We start from the raw sequence: 18,481 nt of genomic DNA on the forward strand, positions 1-18,481 counted from the left end.
AGAGGGGGTGGTAACTACTTGGATTTCTCTTGGTGTGAAGGAGATAGGTGATTTAGCTGATCATGGGCAATTGGCTTCTTTTGCTTTTTTGAAAGAGAAATTTCATATGCAGTCCAATCATTTTTTCAAATACCTGCAACTGAGAAGTTTTCTTGATAAAATATTTTCTCAAAACTTAACAATGTTTGAAAAAATTACAATTGTTGAATCTATAAGAAAGAAAGAAAAAATTGGTAGTCTATATCAGACTCTCCTATTGCAACTTCCTGATGATTTAGATGACCAAAATAACAAGTGGGCGGTGAAATTTGGAGTACCTTCTATTGATTTAAAACTCCCATTGGTTTTAGCCAGGTCTGTTTTGGTCTCAGGTACTCTGCGTACGCAAAGCTATATGGCTATGTATAATCTTTATTACACGCCCGCAAAGCTTGTTAGATGGGGGGTTGTTAGTGGGGGTAAAGGGGCGTTTTGCGCAAGATGTAAATTTCATTCTGCAGATTCTATTCATATGTTTTATAAATGTCCGGAGCTATCTTTGTTCATCAATCAAATTGAAACTTTTCTTACTCTGATAACTCAAACCTCTGTTAAAATTTCAGCGGAAATGGTAATTACTGGTTATGAATATTCTACAGCTCTTGGAAAAACGAGACATCTCCAAGCATTTTTGTTTATCGCTATGGCTATGATCAGACTCTGTGTTACATCACTTTGGATAAATCCTGAACCCCCCACTTTTTGTCACTGGAAGACCAGGATGCTGGCATGGTTTAAACTAGAGACTTCTGTACAGGCTTTTAGAGGAAAGAAAAGACGTTTAACTGCTTCCAAGAATTGGGCACCTTTTGAAAAATGGTTGGCGACGTAAATAATAATGTTCTTTAATAATTACTGTATAATTTCTTCTTATGTACAATTATGTATGATTTATCTTTGTTTGCTTTAATCTGTCTCCCACCACCATGGGTGTAAATGGGGGAAAAAAATTAATAAATTAAAAAAAAAAAATAAAAAAAAACTCCTGACAATCCTGCTGAATATTTTCAGAGAATTCTGTTTGACCTGAACATTCGTCTAACAGAAAACGAATTTCAGACACACTTTCTACTCTCGTTCTATCAGCACTACATTTCTCTAACACAGAATTCAACAAACAGCATAAACTTTGTTCCGAATTGATCACAATCTGCTCTTTGACAGTCTCTAGGGAAAAGAGAACATTAACAACTGCATTAGCATAGCAGTTGACACCAGAACTACTTAACTCAAACAATCAAAATGAAAATTTTTCAGGCACACATGGGGGCGTATTTACAAGGGCCTTGCACCACGGGGAAAGTGACTTCAAATGACCAGACACACATGGGGACGTATTTACAAGGCCCTTGAACCCGGGGGAAGTGACTTGAAATTGCTAAGCACACATAGGAGAGTATTTACAATGCCCGTGCAACACTTATGCATCATTTTTTACATATACACGTAACAATAACAACACAAATGCATCATATATCTGTTCCGCAAAACCGACGCATTGCAGGAGTCACATCACAAGTAAATAATTTCTCATAATTTTTTAAAGCATGCCTTTTCCTTAAAAACGATTTTCTGATCATAATTTGAAAACACAGCACAGCTCCTATGTACATACACACCTTGTCAGTACTAATACTTTACATTATCTACAATTACAATTGGTAAAAGAATGCAAACTCGCCTTTGAAAGCATAATGCAAACACTTGACGCAAAACATCTTTTTAAATACACAGCTGACTTTCTTATTTACGCAAAAAAGCATACAAGTCTTTATCTAAAATATAGAAACGATAACTCACCTTTACAAATTCTTTTTGAAATTCAAAACAGTCTCAGAAACACACCAATTATTCTTTAGCAGAATTAAAGGTATGCACTCCAGAGGCTGGAACCAACAAAGGCACTGAAACGCTGATATTCATCACACATATCTCTCATGTCAGCCAATCAAAACTCTTCCCTCACTATTTTCAAATCAACACCCTTCCCCCCTCTGCCCTTTCTACCTTTTTTCCATAGCATCTACCGCCTGCCAGACCTCTCATGTTTACAAGTTCACACAACAATGTTTCAAATGAACTCTGAACTCTCAGTACACCTGCTAATCCACTGCAATGTTTCATAACAACATTTTTAAATAACCATTCAAATTACATCTTTCGAAGAACACATCCATGCACCCTAACTTTCTGTTTTCAGCAATGGAAATACACCAATCACTGCTAATGAATCATTTGCACTTAAACTCCACAGTTTTTTTTCATTACAAACTTCACTATTTCAACTGCCATTTCATTCCCACACTTCATCTGACTGCAGCAAAAACTCCTCTAGCCATGTTTTCAGTCTGGATTCTTGGACATAGCTACATCCACTGGGCTCACAGGTATGCTGATAACAGAAATTTACACAACCTCAATTTACAAAATGTGGAAATCAAATGGATTGGCCGAAGAGGATTGAAATATCAACAATTGATACCATTGGTGAAAACCTTTTTACATTTGCCAAACCCTGACCTCATAATAGTGCACTGTGGAGGACACAATTTGGGCAATTTGACTGAGGTAGGTCTGGAAATGCTCCTAAAAGACACCTTTGAGCAATTGATGACACTTTTTCCTCAAACTGCCTTATATTCCAATATATGCCAAAGACAAAAATGGAGGTGGTCCAATCAATTTTGTCCACAAATTGAAAAATCGAGGAAGCATGTAAATAAGTCTGTTTCAGCTTACATGAGAGACCATGGAATGGGCTGCATCTACAACAATAACTTGCATTACTATATGCAAGATATCTACAGAGGAGATGGCGTGCATTTCTCAGATGAGGGGAACAGAGTTTTCATACTAAATTTAAGAATGTGTATTGGTTCCTATTTATAAGTATCTAGAACTAACACAGAACCCAAAAGCTCTTTTCAGAGCTACCTTAACTTTATTTACTCTTTTGAAATTTCGAATGTACCTTTTTTCACTAATTTTCACTTATGTTCGCTTCCCGGTTTGCTACCCAGTTCGCGTACCGGCAGCTAACCACGCGAAAAATTCATTTTTTTCTCGACATATATGAGCCTCCTCAGCCACCCTCAGAAAGCTTGGGGGTCAGGATACGTCTAAAGTACCCCCTTCTACCCATTCTGAACATTATTTACCCTCCATCTTGTATCTCAATTCTACCGAAACATAAAATGGAGGACTCCCGTAACGCTGCAAGTTCGCGTACCGGGACACGCACTGACAAGCACTCGCTCAAAAAAGGTGGGAAAGTAATTTACAGAAAAACCACTGGAGACACTTTCACCAATTAAACATTAGCTCATACTACATACCAATCCCTACCATTTTCACAAATTTCGTTGGAATACCATTTAGCCATTTAGCATGTAGAACTCTCTAAAATCCCTGAGGTAAATTACTTCATAAAACATATCGGAAGTGTTGGAATTGACCACCAATTAAAATATTACTTTCAATTTCTACTATTATATCATGACATTTGATTGGTTATGTACCTGAATATATATAAACAAAGAGAGAAAAACACAGCCATTTTGACTACTACTTCTTGAAGTGCATATCCACTAAAATTCAACTAATAACTTCAAGTTGTATTTAAAAGGTAAGATATTATTTTAAAAACTGAAGTATGTTCTGTACTGTAAGCTAATTAGAAAAACATTTTCTGAAAGTTATATTCTATCACTCTGTAATACTTACAGAATAAAATAGACTTCTCTGTTTTAGTTATGGATGGAGTTAGACTTGTCTAGTATAATTCAGAATTGACTAAGAGTTTATTTGATAATTTTCTTCATATTTCTACTTCCAATTTGATACCATACACTGCCCAACGAAAAAATCACTGTTTAAATAACCAAACTGCCTGTCTGTACTGAAACTCAACAGTGCCCTATCTGTACTGATATATTTTTTAAAAATTCATTTTTCAGAATACAAAATGGAAGGACAACAAGAAAATAACTTGAAAATCGAAGCAGGAACAAAAAACGAGACAGAAATTGACCATGAATTCTATGACGATTCACTGAACAATGAACTTCTGCAATGTGTGGAAGCAGTAGATTTTCTACTGGAAAATGAAAAAAAAATGATAATGATTTTTTAGAAATTCTTTTAAATTTTGAGAAACAATCAGAATAATAAATTGTTATTTCATAATTCAAAAATTGTTTGACACATTATTCATTTTTATATGTATATTGTAAACTAGTAGCAAATTGATTATAACGTGAAGTTAGACTTTAAATATACTGTGCAACTTTTTTGTGTTACATACTAACTTTGCTCATAGTTACTTCCTTTCTTCCACTATATAATCTCCAGTGTGTATTTAACATCTCTTTATCATCTCCTGCCTCTATGTTGTTTCGGCTTTCCAGACAGACTATGGTATGAATTCCATATACCACAATAACTTCTATAACAACATGCAAGATATCTACAAAGGAGACGGCGTTTATTGATTTGTAGACTCTGCATTGGTACCTACATGTTGCTACGTAAATAAAAAAAACTAAAAAAAACAACAAAACGAACAATCAATAAACATACAATAAGTTAAAAGTCAATCATTCTTCTTTCCTTATAGTACGCTCCCCAGACCGCTTTCCGGTACGCGTACCGGGCGCACCCCAGGAAAAAAACGATTTTTATTTTTTTTTGCCCGGCGGGGCCCTTTTAAAGCCTCCACATCAAACCTAGGGGGTCAGGGAGGATCTACTATGCCCCCTTATGGTCATTTGCCCCTTCACTTTGGACTCCTCTTGTCTCTCGATCCTACCGAGAGACAAGATGGCGGCCGCTACGGACTGTTTAGAATGTTGACAGACACCGGAGAGCCAATCAGCTTCGCTTCGCAAAGCTCCGTTACGCGAAAAGTACGCGCACTGGAGCGCTATCCGGGACGCTGTCACAGATATATCTGTTTTTTAAAACGTTAATTTCTCAAAATCCACTGGAGCACATATATTGAGACCCAGCAAAGGCACATCAGGCTAACAGTCCCTACAATTTTGCCAAGTTTCGTGTAAATCCATTCAGCCGTTCGAGCTAAAAGTGAGGCCAAATGCCCTATGGAAAAATAAATGGGAAAACGCGTATTCGGACCCCCCTTTTTTCTCGGCCCCCCCTTGACAAACCCTTCCCAAATTTTCAGGGGCTGATCAGAACCAAAATGTGCCATTTTCCTGATAATTTCTGCCGATTCTGTCCACAAACGCCAAAGTTACAAAGTTATTAGACATAGAATTTTCAAAAGTTCCATAGAGAAAAAATCCTAACTATATATACCTACTGGCGACCGCCAGTAGGTAATATATATATATATATATATAACAATTCCAAAGTTCTGCAGTAAAGCAAATGTCGCGCACTCAAGGATTTCAGTTGTGAAGTTTTTAATCACCGAATATTGTTACGCGTTTCGACACACCAAGGTGTCTTGATCACACGATAACCATTTTCCCATATTCGACATGTTAAATACAGAATGTGAAAACAATTCATAAACATAGAAAAGGTCATCAACCCTCCATACATGCAGGTCAATACATTGTCGGCCATATTGGAGTGGAGTCACTCGTAAGAAAAAGTATCTAGAAACCCTTGTAAGGGGTCAAGCATTCTGTAAATCAACCAGGATTTTAAGTGATTTAACAAAAATTCATATTGCATAACGGGTTAAAGTAAAATGATTAGGAAATTTTACTAATCAACATTTCAACCATGTATATTTGAAAACAACGTGACAATACGTAAAGTGTCAGAATTGTCCTGGCCGTACTGAGAACTTCATAGTCAGAAAACCTATGCTAGCGGTCTAGTGCCCACTTGATACTGATAGGTGTAGCATTTGATTAAACTACACGAACCCCGTGCAGTGCCTGAGCTTCAGAACTAGACAATATAAAAATATATAAAAATTATATAATTGTATATACTGGCGGTCTAGTGCCCCCCTGATACTGATTCATGTAGCAAAAATAGAACTACACGAACCCCAAGCAATACCAGATGTCTAGTGCAAAAAGATTAAAAAAAAAGGGGGGGAGGGATGCCTAGGACTTAATGCATGACCATTCTTGTAGGGAAGGGACAAGTAATAAATATGTTTCACAAAAAGGAGGAAAAAGTGCCCATAGTGAAAGTCTTATCTTTAAACAGAGTGAGGTGATTTCTTCCATTCAAGCTGGAGATGAGTGGGGCCGTGGTGAGGTGGTCAGACAGAGTGCAGTTCCCCATTCTAATCTCCTGAAAGAAACATAACAGTACAAGATTAAAATGATTTAAAACATATACATAGTATACATGTTACGAAAAAATTGTGATAACCATGCAAGATTCACAGACAACAACTCTACATGATGGAGGAGTAGACTGACTACAGAAGATCTCCAGATTAAGCGTATCAACACAGCAACACACCTTATTCATTATGGAGATGAGTTGCTAATTCCTCATCCATGTTGTGTCCTCCTGGGGACCTGGTCTCGAGCTCCATGATCCAACGTGACTCTCTCTTTCTAAGAGCCAGTTCCCTGTTGCCACCCCTTCTGCCTATATTCACTTGTTCTACAGCATAGTATCTTAACAAGGAATTGTTGGATTTATGAACATCTTGGAAGTGTCTAGCTATGGGGTATTTAGCATCCTTATTAGTAATGGCTCTAAGATGTTCTTGGACGCGTTTTTTGGCCATACATGTGGTGCTACCCACATATTTGATGTTACAGGGACATTCCAGGATGTACACGACAAAGTTGGTGTTGCATGTTAGAAATTGCTTAATCTTTCTACGTACTTGGGTACCTGGGACTTCTATTTCCTTGACCATGACACTAGCCGCACATGCCCGGCAGTGTCCACAGGGATAGAAACCTTTAAGCCCTTGGATATGTTGTTTCTTGGTCTCAGTGATGTCTCCCTTAACCAGAATATCCCTGAGATTCCTGTCTCTTCTATATGTTATTTGTGGTCTCTCAGTGATTTGTGGGCCTATGATGTTGTCTGCTTGTAATATTTTCCAGTTCTCGTTAATGATTTTTTTAACTTTGCTGGACTGTTCATGAAAGGTGGTGATAAGTCTAGTATCAGAGGTGGCAGGCTCATTTTTGGCTTTAGGTATCAAGGTACTGGATCTTTCGATTTCATTCACTTTTTTGACAGCTTTGTTAAGTACCCATTCAGGATAACCCCGTTCTCTGAATCTAATCAGCATGGTTTCTTGTTCTTCAATGAAACCTTCTTGACTGCTACAATTTCTCCTAGCTCTTAAGAGCTCACCATAGGGTATGCTCCATTTCAATGGGTCAGGGTAAGCGCTAAGGGCGTGAAGTAGGCTGTTCCCTGATGTGTCTTTCCTATGGAGTTTAGAAGTAAGCTGACCAGTTGTGACTTCTATGGTGGTATCAAGGAATTCGACACTTTTATTGCTAATATTAAAAGTGAGAGATATGTTGTAGCTGTTTGAGTTCAATTTGTCAATGAATTCTACAGCTTCCTCTTCAGTGCCCTGCCAGATGATGAACAGGTCATCAATGTACCTTATCCAGGTTTGAACTTTGGTAAAGTATGCCTCGAGATCTTTTTCTTCTCTTATCTCCTCCTCCCACTTACCTAGGAAAAGATTGGCAAAATTGGGGGAAAATTCTGATCCCATGGCCGCACCTCTAGTTTGTTTATAGATGGACCCATCAAACAGAAAAATATTGTTTTTCAAACATAGTTTCATCATGTTAACAAGCATGCATGTGTGATCTCTGTAGCCAATTTCTCTTTGTTTAAGGAAATGGTAACAAGCCTCCATGCCCTGAACATGGTCAATTATGGTGTAAAGGGCATTTACATCCATCGTGAACCTTCGGGAGAAGGTAAAATATAGGCATCTTAGGGTAGTCCTTTTTGAGAAAACAGAATTCCTGCCAAGAAAGGACTCCCTCATTTCTCCATTCCATTAAACTTTCCCATGTTTCAGTGATGCTGGAATTATATTCATCAGAGTTAGACTTGCAGTAGAATACGCTCCTTTCTAGTTGTTTAAGAGCTTCGGTAATGTAAAGGTCCCTACCCCACAAGACAATATTGCCTCCTTTGTCTGAAGGCCTCAGAATGATATCTTTGTCATCAGATAGTGAAAAAATGAAATCCATCTGTTCTTTAGGTAGATTAAAATGTTTCACTCCTACTTTAGTTTGTTTATGTTTCAATTTGATGAGTTCCCTGGTAACTACTTCATGGAAAGTATCGATTGCATCATGCGGTAGTATAGGACAGAATATAGATTTAGGTTTAAAAGAAGTACAAGCCGCCCTGTCAGTTCTTGTCTCCCTCACTCCCATTATAGAGCTATTCGGTTGGCTATCACTGGACAACTCCGCCAAGAAATATATATCTTGGAGGGTGTCCGTGTCACCTACAGTTACTTCAGATGGACCTTCTTCAAACACAATTTCTGGTGCTATTCTATCTGGTCTCAGTGAGTGCCATTTTTTTCAATTGCTTGGGTGGAGGGGGCATTGCTCATCACGATGGATGTAAATGCCCTTTACACCATAATTGACCATGTTCAGGGCATGGAGGCTTGTTACCATTTCCTTAAACAAAGAGAAATTGGCTACAGAGATCACACATGCATGCTTGTTAACATGATGAAACTATGTTTGAAAAACAATATTTTTCTGTTTGATGGGTCCATCTATAAACAAACTAGAGGTGCGGCCATGGGATCAGCATTTTCCCCCAATTTTGCCAATCTTTTCCTAGGTAAGTGGGAGGAGGAGATAAGAGAAGAAAAAGATCTCGAGGCATACTTTACCAAAGTTCAAACCTGGATAAGGTACATTGATGACCTGTTCATCATCTGGCAGGGCACTGAAGAGGAAGCTGTAGAATTCATTGACAAATTGAACTCAAACAGCTACAACATATCTCTCACTTTTAATATTAGCAATAAAAGTGTCGAATTCCTTGATACCACCATATAAGTCACAACTGGTCAGCTTACTTCTAAACTCCATAGGAAAGACACATCAGGGAACAGCCTACTTCACGCCCTTAGCGCTCACCCTGACCCATTGAAATGGAGCATACCCTATGGTGAGCTCTTAAGAGCTAGGAGAAATTGTAGCAGTCAAGAAGGTTTCATTGAAGAACAAGAAACCATGCTGATTAGATTCAGAGAACGGGGTTATCCTGAATGGGTACTTAACAAAGCTGTCAAAAAAGTGAATGAAATCGAAAGATCCAGTACCTTGATACCTAAAGCCAAAAATGAGCCTGCCACCTCTGATACTAGACTTATCACCACCTTTCATGAACAGTCCAGCAAAGTTAAAAAAATCATTAACGAGAACTGGAAAATATTACAAGCAGACAACATCATAGGCCCACAAATCACTGAGAGACCACAAATAACATATAGAAGAGGCAGGAATCTCAGGGATATTCTGGTTAAGGGAGACATCACTGAGACCAAGAAACAACATATCCAAGGGCTTAAAGGTTTCTATCCCTGTGGACACTGCCGGGCATGTGTGGCTAGTGTCATGGTCAAGGAAATAGAAGTCCCAGGTACCCAAGTACGTAGAAAGATTAAGCAATTTCTAACATGCAACACCAACTTTGTCGTGTACATCCTGGAATGTCCCTGTAACATCAAATATGTGGGTAGCACCACATGTATGGCCAAAAAACGCGTCCAAGAACATCTTAGAGCCATTACTAATAAGGATGCTAAATACCCCATAGCTAGACACTTCCAAGATGTTCATAAATCCAACAATTCCTTGTTAAGATACTATGCTGTAGAACAAGTGAATATAGGCAGAAGGGGTGGCAACAGGGAACTGGCTCTTAGAAAGAGAGAGTCACGTTGGATCATGGAGCTCGAGACCAGGTCCCCAGGAGGACACAACATGGATGAGGAATTAGCAACTCATCTCCCTAATGAATAAGGTGTGTTGCTGTGTTGATACGCTTAATCTGGAGATCTTCTGTAGTCAGTCTACTCCTCCATCATGTAGAGTTGTTGTCTGTGAATCTTGCATGGTTATCACAATTTTTTCGTAACATGTATACTATGTATATGTTTTAAATCATTTTAATCTTGTACTGTTATGTTTCTTTCAGGAGATTAGAATGGGGAACTGCACTCTGTCTGACCACCTCACCACGGCCCCACTCATCTCCAGCTTGAATGGAAGAAATCACCTCACTCTGTTTAAAGATAAGACTTTCACTATGGGCACTTTTTCCTCCTTTTTGTGAAACATATTTATTACTTGTCCCTTCCCTACAAGAATGGTCATGCATTAAGTCCTAGGCATCCCTCCCCCCCTTTTTTTTATCTTTTTGCACTAGACATCTGGTATTGCTTGGGGTTCGTGTAGTTCTATTTTTGCTACATGAATCAGTATCAGGGGGGGACTAGACCGCCAGTATATACAATTATATAATTTTTATATATTTTTATATTGTCTAGTTCTGAAGCTCAGGCACTGCACGGGGTTCGTGTAGTTTAATCAAATGCTACACCTATCAGTATCAAGTGGGCACTAGACCGCTAGCATAGGTTTTCTGACTATGAAGTTCTCAGTACGGCCAGGACAATTCTGACACTTTACGTATTGTCACGTTGTTTTCAAATATACATGGTTGAAATGTTGATTAGTAAAATTTCCTAATCATTTTACTTTAACCCGTTATGCAATATGAATTTTTGTTAAATCACTTAAAATCCTGGTTGATTTACAGAATGCTTGACCCCTTACAAGGGTTTCTAGATACTTTTTCTTACGAGTGACTCCACTCCAATATGGCCGACAATGTATTGACCTGCATGTATGGAGGGTTGATGACCTTTTCTATGTTTATGAATTGTTTTCACATTCTGTATTTAACATGTCGAATATGGGAAAATGGTTATCGTGTGATCAAGACACCTTGGTGTGTCGAAACGCGTAACGATATCCGGTGATTAAAAACTTCACAACTGAAATCCTTGAGTGCGCGACATTTGCTTTACTGCAGAACTTTGAAATTGTTATTGAAACTTTCGGCTGAGGGTTTGCCGAACTTTCGCGCCACCTGACCACGGGAGGAGGTCCCAGCAGAACCCAGTGTGCTTCGGAATATATATATATATATATATATATATATATATATATATATATATATATATATATATATATATATATATATATATATATATATATATATATATATATATATATATATATATATATATATATATATATATATATATATATATATATATGGTTCTTAGCCAGAACAAAACATGTAAGGACTGCCGCTTGTTCTGTTCAATAAAAGATGCAAGCTTCGTTGTTGGTGTGCGGCTGATTTCTTTCCTCTGGAAGATGGTGTGGCAATATATATATATACATATAGTGAGCTTTCTAGCAGGTCCGACTTATTGCTTAATAGATACATCATGCAAATAACATTCCACCCTATTCCCTTACAAACCCAACACTAAGCAACTAAAATGTAAGTAGCAATTTAGCTATGAAAAACACACATTCAAGATCACAAAATACACATAAAACTTGTAAATAACAATGAATCAACTAATCACTTCGCATAATTGCCACCTATTAAAAAAAGTGATTTGCATAAAAATGAATAGAAATTAAAAATTGTAATATATAATTCAAATATCTTCCCACACAATTCAAATGCAAATCAAACAACTTGCTACAAAATTATTACTTACATATTCAATTTCAAATACACATTAAAATTGTAAAATATGTATAAAGAAATAGAACGGCTACATTAATTATATAAACATCTCAAATTAATGAACATATCTATATTAAATTGAGTTAAAAGTTATATAACGCCACTATACAAAAGTAAACAATAGTACATACAAGTCAGTATAACATTTTAAATAAAATCATGAATCTAAATAAATCAAGTCTGTGTTCTAGATTGGATATATTCACCTTAATATGAATTGCGGTGATGCTTTTGAGGTAGATACGCAAATCAAATACATCCACATTTTTTTCACACATTCTGTGGTACATCGAATAGATGCTACAAGTCAAGTGCTCCAGTACATTGAATTGATCAGACGAGCCATCACATTTATTTTCAAAATAACATTTTTCTAAGCTAATGAGAATTTTTTTATAGTGTTGTGCATTTGTAAACTTGAATAAGCATCTCAGAAACCCCAAAATAGGACTGGTTAGTACAGACAACACCGACTCATGTACAGAATCTACTGTGCCTAGGGAACAAGGAGCAGAGATGGTAGTCACAGCAGATGCGAAAAGAAAATAATACACACATAATTACACAACGCAGATTATTTTGTGGGCTAGACTGGGATTGACTGTCATGATGAAGGTAGAAAAGCCTATTAGAATTATTACACATAGGTGACTGGTTAAACATGTGTTTTGATTTTGATGTTGTGGACCATGAGTGAGCTTTATAGCAGGTCCGACTTATTGCTTAATTGATACACACAAATCACTATCTGAGCACTCAGTTACACCCTCAGATATAGATTGTGACCCGATGTAATGACTGTCATCCACACCATAGCAACTGCGCTATGTCTCTAGGGATTGCTGATTTTTATTGTGAGAGTCTGTTATTGGAGCATTTTGCTACCCTGTGTGGCTGAACGTGCAAGTAATATAAGAGGACAGAGTGCCAACATCTGGGGCATACTATCATGATGAGATGCCTGCATCACACCATGACCCCTGTGAGAGTTTTGAGCATGCAGTGCAGTATGTGTTTGCATCACATACTGAGTATTTGTTAAGATTTATCTCTCCTCGGTAGTTGTATCAGACAAATATATGTCTCTATTGCATTTTGTGGCAATGTTTGTGTAATTGATGGCTCTAAGGTTGAGGGGATACAATAGACAGTGTCTAAGTCTCTCTCTGCTTGATAAATTTACAGTGAATACCAGAACTGCTTAATTTGAGTTAGTGGTTGCTGGTGGAAAGCACCAACACGATATGCAAATGTACCCTGAGGAATTATTTATATCACTATTTAACTTTTAGTTCAGCCACACGTGTGAACAAATTAATAAACCAGCCAGGGATATATTACAAATATTGTTGTATTGTAATTCAAATTGTCTTTTGGTCAAATATTGTTACAACATTCATAGACAACATAACATTCAATGTACATGACAAACTTTACATGTAGCAACACTGCCACTACTAGCTCAGTCCCATTGAGTACACCTATTTAATATGGATTTGGCAGTAGTGCAACGCCCTATTGTCAAATTACTGATATGGTCAGTGTTAACAACAGTCCATATACATTTCTCAGTTCAAGATGCTCCATCAATTTTGCCAACACCCGAAGTCTGGGAATTATAGACAAGAAGGGTGCAATGTCGTCGACGTTTCAGTCTTTAAAGGACCACACAGGTCCACAAGACCATCTTCAGGATGCAGCGTTGCAAATTAAGTACACTCCTGAAAACACTAACAAAGCAAAACAAGACAATAAATACCCCTGGGTTCTCTTTTATCGCCTGCTCACACCTTAGTCCAACGTCATTGTCTGACCCAACAAGCATTGGGAAGCACTAGCATTTATTTTGAGGACTGGCACTTTCACTGCATCATTTATTTACCTCGAGCAAGAGGGGAGAATTACATAAATTGGAAAGATGAAGGAAGCGAAAAAGAGCAAAACAGTCACAATGGGGGAAAGCAGGATCATGCAGGAGTGAGATAAAGGGGCAGGGAATGTTTGGAAGTGGATTATAGATGTCTTAGGTGTTTTAAAATGACAAGCCTTTGTATTCCGTGCTGTCTTCTAAGTAGAGTTTTGGACAACGGCACCTATTTTTCCCCACATTGAGCACTGTACAAGTTTTCTGATTGTGGAAGCAGCACAATGGCAACAGAATGCTGGAGAACTTCAAGTTTATTGGAAATTACAGAGACTCGTGCCACTGCCATCTAGCATGTAAATCAAAAGCTTTTGGTCAGTATAAATCTCAAGTTTTGAGCCTCACAAAAAAGTCTTAAACTTCTCCACAAACCAACAGCAGGCAGGAGGTTCACGCTCAATGATGCTGTAGTTAGTCTCTGACTGCTTCACACAGCGGTAAGCAAATGCTACTGTCTAAGCCTATCCATGCACCGATTGTGAAAGAACTGCACCCACACTGACTTGACTGGCATCTAATGCAAGAAAACACTTTTTCTCTGAGTCAAAAGAGGCAGGAGCAGGTGTAATTATTGATTTAATTCCAGAGATTGCATCATAAGCCACCTTATCACAGTTGAATTTTGCAACTTTTTGACGTAAAACACATAATGGCTGCACAAAAAAGCATACCCCTTGATAAAACAGCAACCTCATCTTAAATGCCCTGCACCAGTGAAGGCTCAGGTTTAATCCCATCAGTTGTAATGTGATTACCCACGTAATCTAGCCCCTGCACCAAAATACTGCATTTGTCGATTCTCAGAATAGCCCCACATCCCTGAAATTTTCTAAGGCCCTCTCTAGGGTAAAGTTGTGTCTCTCAATGTTTTCAGTGGAAATCAATATGTCATTCTGGAAAGCTTGTGCACCTGATACACCTCCCAGAATGATATCCTTAAATCTCTGAAACACACTGACAGCAATTGCAAGGGCAAAAAAGAAGACACACAAATTTAAAGGCATCAAAAGTTGTAACATATGTGGTCAAATACTGAGACACTTCTGCTAGAGGAATTTATTGGTGATCTGAAAGTAAATTAATGAGGGAGAAAATGTTGCCTTCCCTTAAATGTCAATTAATTCATGAACTTTTGGGAGTGGAAGACAGTCAAACACAACATGTTTATTACATTCACTTCCGCAGAGCCCCACGATTTTTTGCTCCCTGTCACCGGGAAATCCTTTTTGGGTAGCTGAGTGCCCAACAAATCCAATAAATAAATAAAATATTAAAAATAAAAAAAGGTGCACATATACAATTATAGAGTGAGCTATTTAATTATTTCAGATAAAAGCCCCTAGAACTTATCTGACTTGAGGTAAGGTGCATGGAATAGGCACAGCAATATCAGAATTCTCTAAGGCCTGTGGCCACCTACTAGCCTTGAGTCTTTTTGAACCGTACAATGAAGCACTAAAGGGCAATCCCCACCCATCAAAAAATGATTATATCTGTGTACCTAAAACAGGCGGGGAAAGCATGTTCTGTGATTCATACAACAAGCTCATAGCTTGGAGCCTAATGATAAAGGGGTGTGTGCTGACATCATTAAGGGTTTTCCAAAACAAAGACACTATAAATAATTTAGGCACATTGATCACAGTACTTAATCCGTCGAATGAGAAACTCAAAAGTATTAATTTTCTTAGCTTCCGAGAAAGCTTATGACTCCCTAGAATGTCCTTTTCTAATGACTGCACTTCACAAACTTGGCTTGGGTACCTATATGTTGAACCTGATTGTACTGGTTTACACCTTTCCCAGAGGCTGGCTTAATGGACAACTGTCCTGCTTTTTTTGCATGCACAGAGCACGTAGATTGGGTGTCCCTCTACCTGCAGCTATTTGTGATTCCTATGGGGATACTGTCCTGCTGGTCACAGGAGCATCACCAACAGAGAATTACCATTTGGTAAGGATAATCTAACTCCTCATATCTCAGTTTTGAATTATATCATCCTTTTCATTAAGTCTCCAATTTCAAACATATCTCCCAATAATTGAAATTTTTCACTTCAGTGGATACTTCGGCATTTTCAATGACTTATAAAAAATAAGATAGGTTCCTTTTTCTGTGACCACTCAAGCTGATCTCCAAAGCTGGTATGGTGATGTTCAGACATTGTTAAATACCTAGGAGTTAAAGACTGCAAAGCCGTAATCAGAGATAATTACAGATTATTTGTCAATATCCTGAACCTCTTAATAAATCTTTCTTCTCAAATCTCCTATCAGTATTTATCAATGTGATCTGGGAAAGTAGCCAAACACAAATCACCTGGGAAAAATTAATGCCCCCATATACAATCAGAGGATTTGCAGTTGGAGATGTGGAGCTGTATTTTCATAAAGCCTGGCCCACTTAACCACACCTTTGTTGCAGTCTTACCTCCAACTGCTTTGCTTGATTTTCGAGTTAGAATAATTGACAGAATGTATGGAACAGGCATTGATGTCCCCCAGAGTACCAAGACTGGGTACAGAAATGGAGGCAGTTGCAGCCCAATATGGGATGTAGACCCTGTCATACAATAGTTTACTAGAGTAGACAGATGACGGTGGGACATTTATACAAGGATTCAAAATGTATAGTGCTAGAACAAGAACAGTCAAATCAAGTTGACACATCAGTAGATGTTTTCACATACTTTATGCTGAGACATATGACAAATGCAGTTTATTCTAATTATTGACTATAAAATCCTGCACACATTATTGACCGCATTACTCTGCTATACTTATGACTTATCAAGGTCAAATGGCAGAATTGGCCCCAGGTCTAGCAAAGCTTAGAATTGCTTTAAAATTGTCCACAGGACCAGCTGTTCATATTGTGAAGGATCACCAACATTTGTTTTTGAAAATGACCTTTGTCCTACTATATGAAACCGGCTACATTTTTTTTTTAAAAAGCTTTCCATTTGGTGAATGTGAATGCAGGGTATGATGTTGTAGCCCAATCAGTCCTCCATCATGGGTGTAATGTAGGACCTTGCACCCCACAGCATGAGGAATGGGACCCCCTCAAAAGAATAATTTGCGACCAAGGAACAGAGGGGAAGAGAGAAATTTGTTCTAGAAAGTTGTTCCTTCAATGGTCATATATATCTGTAGGCAGTATACATCAGATAATTTTGAGAAAGGTGACAGACTTATATAAACATGTTTATTTTGTCATAGTTTTTATTTTCATTTGCTTAAGTTTTTTTCATTTCAATTTCTCATATACAAATTACATAATTCATCATAAATACATTTTACAGACTAAAAAAATTTTTTTGGTTTTTAAAACACACATTATTGATAACACACCAAAAATACAAGAAAGAATTATTTATACACTAAAGAAATTGATTGATTTTTAAGAAGGCCACCTGATATTCAAAGACACAACTCAATTCGCAAACAAACACACATGCATACCACAATTACACTACCAAAAAGGGCAAAAAAGGGAAGAAAAACTACGTATGGACTGACAAGTTCACAGGTTGTCAGGTTTTAGGGTCTCAGAAAGACTTAAGACCCCCGCACATGATTGGTCGACGCGCGTTTCGGTGGATAACCACCTTCCTCAGGACCTTTTTTTCTCTTGTGGGTCAAAGATATCAGGGGACAAGAAAGGCTAGGCCAATATGGATTCCTTGCTTGCTCAGTTGATAGATTTTCAGATTGAATACTTGTTAAAAACACCACTTTTCATTGTGAAACAGGGTTCGATTACTTCCACCTGTTCAGAGACGATTATTTGTTCTCCAGGGAGTCAATTAAAAACTTTAAATGGCTGATGATGCCCTCAGTAGTACAAAATGAATTGGTAAGATGTGGTCTCAGTAGTTGCGGTGTCTCGTTATTTGCATAGACGCAGGAAACATTCCTTTATATGGCTAGTGATCTGCTGCCAGTTCCTGGACCGGAAATGGTGATAATGCTTTTCTCAGCTTGATGAATTTGACCCCATTCTTTACACTGCATCCATCTAATAGCTGGACATGTGGGGTCTCGGGGTATATTCGGATCTTCCTCGGTCCTCGGCGGTAAGCACCCCAGTCATGCATGGGGGCCCCATTTCAATGCCGATAAATATCTGTGAGATATCGGAGAGTCCAGGAGCCCTCATCACATTCTGCAGGGGGATTCCATCACTTCACTGCCACTACCTTATTCACAGCAATTCACAGGAAGTCAGAAAAGTCACCCAGCCTCATGAATATTAATGAGACAGGTATTTATGTGATTCAATACAATTGGGCATTTTGAGCTGCAAACAGCACATCAGTAGCATCACAAAATGAAGATGAGATCATAGATCAGTCAGTGTACAAAGTAAAATACACTTGTTTGTGACAACACCTAGAATATCAAGGCCCTGCATATTTGGAAATACAATTACATTTTTTAGAAGTGTTGATTATGGTAGAATCGTGCATGACAGCCATCATATAACATCCTTAAAACTGAAATATAAATAGAATAAAAATAACATCAATTTAATTAGTTGAGGTAATGAAATTCAAAATTGCAAACTACTCATCCATCTCTTATTTTACTTTCGAAATAGCAATAAGAATAAAAATGTGCGCATTTCTTATCACGTCTAGCTACATATAATTAATGTGTCACTGGCGTGCTAACAAGATCGCTCTCAGTCTGAAAAGGGAACCGTGGGAACTAATCCAAGCTTAAAAA

Source organism: Lissotriton vulgaris, chromosome 1_1, assembly GCF_964263255.1.
Source record: "Lissotriton vulgaris chromosome 1_1, aLisVul1.2, whole genome shotgun sequence".
Lineage (NCBI taxonomy): Eukaryota > Metazoa > Chordata > Amphibia > Caudata > Salamandridae > Lissotriton > Lissotriton vulgaris.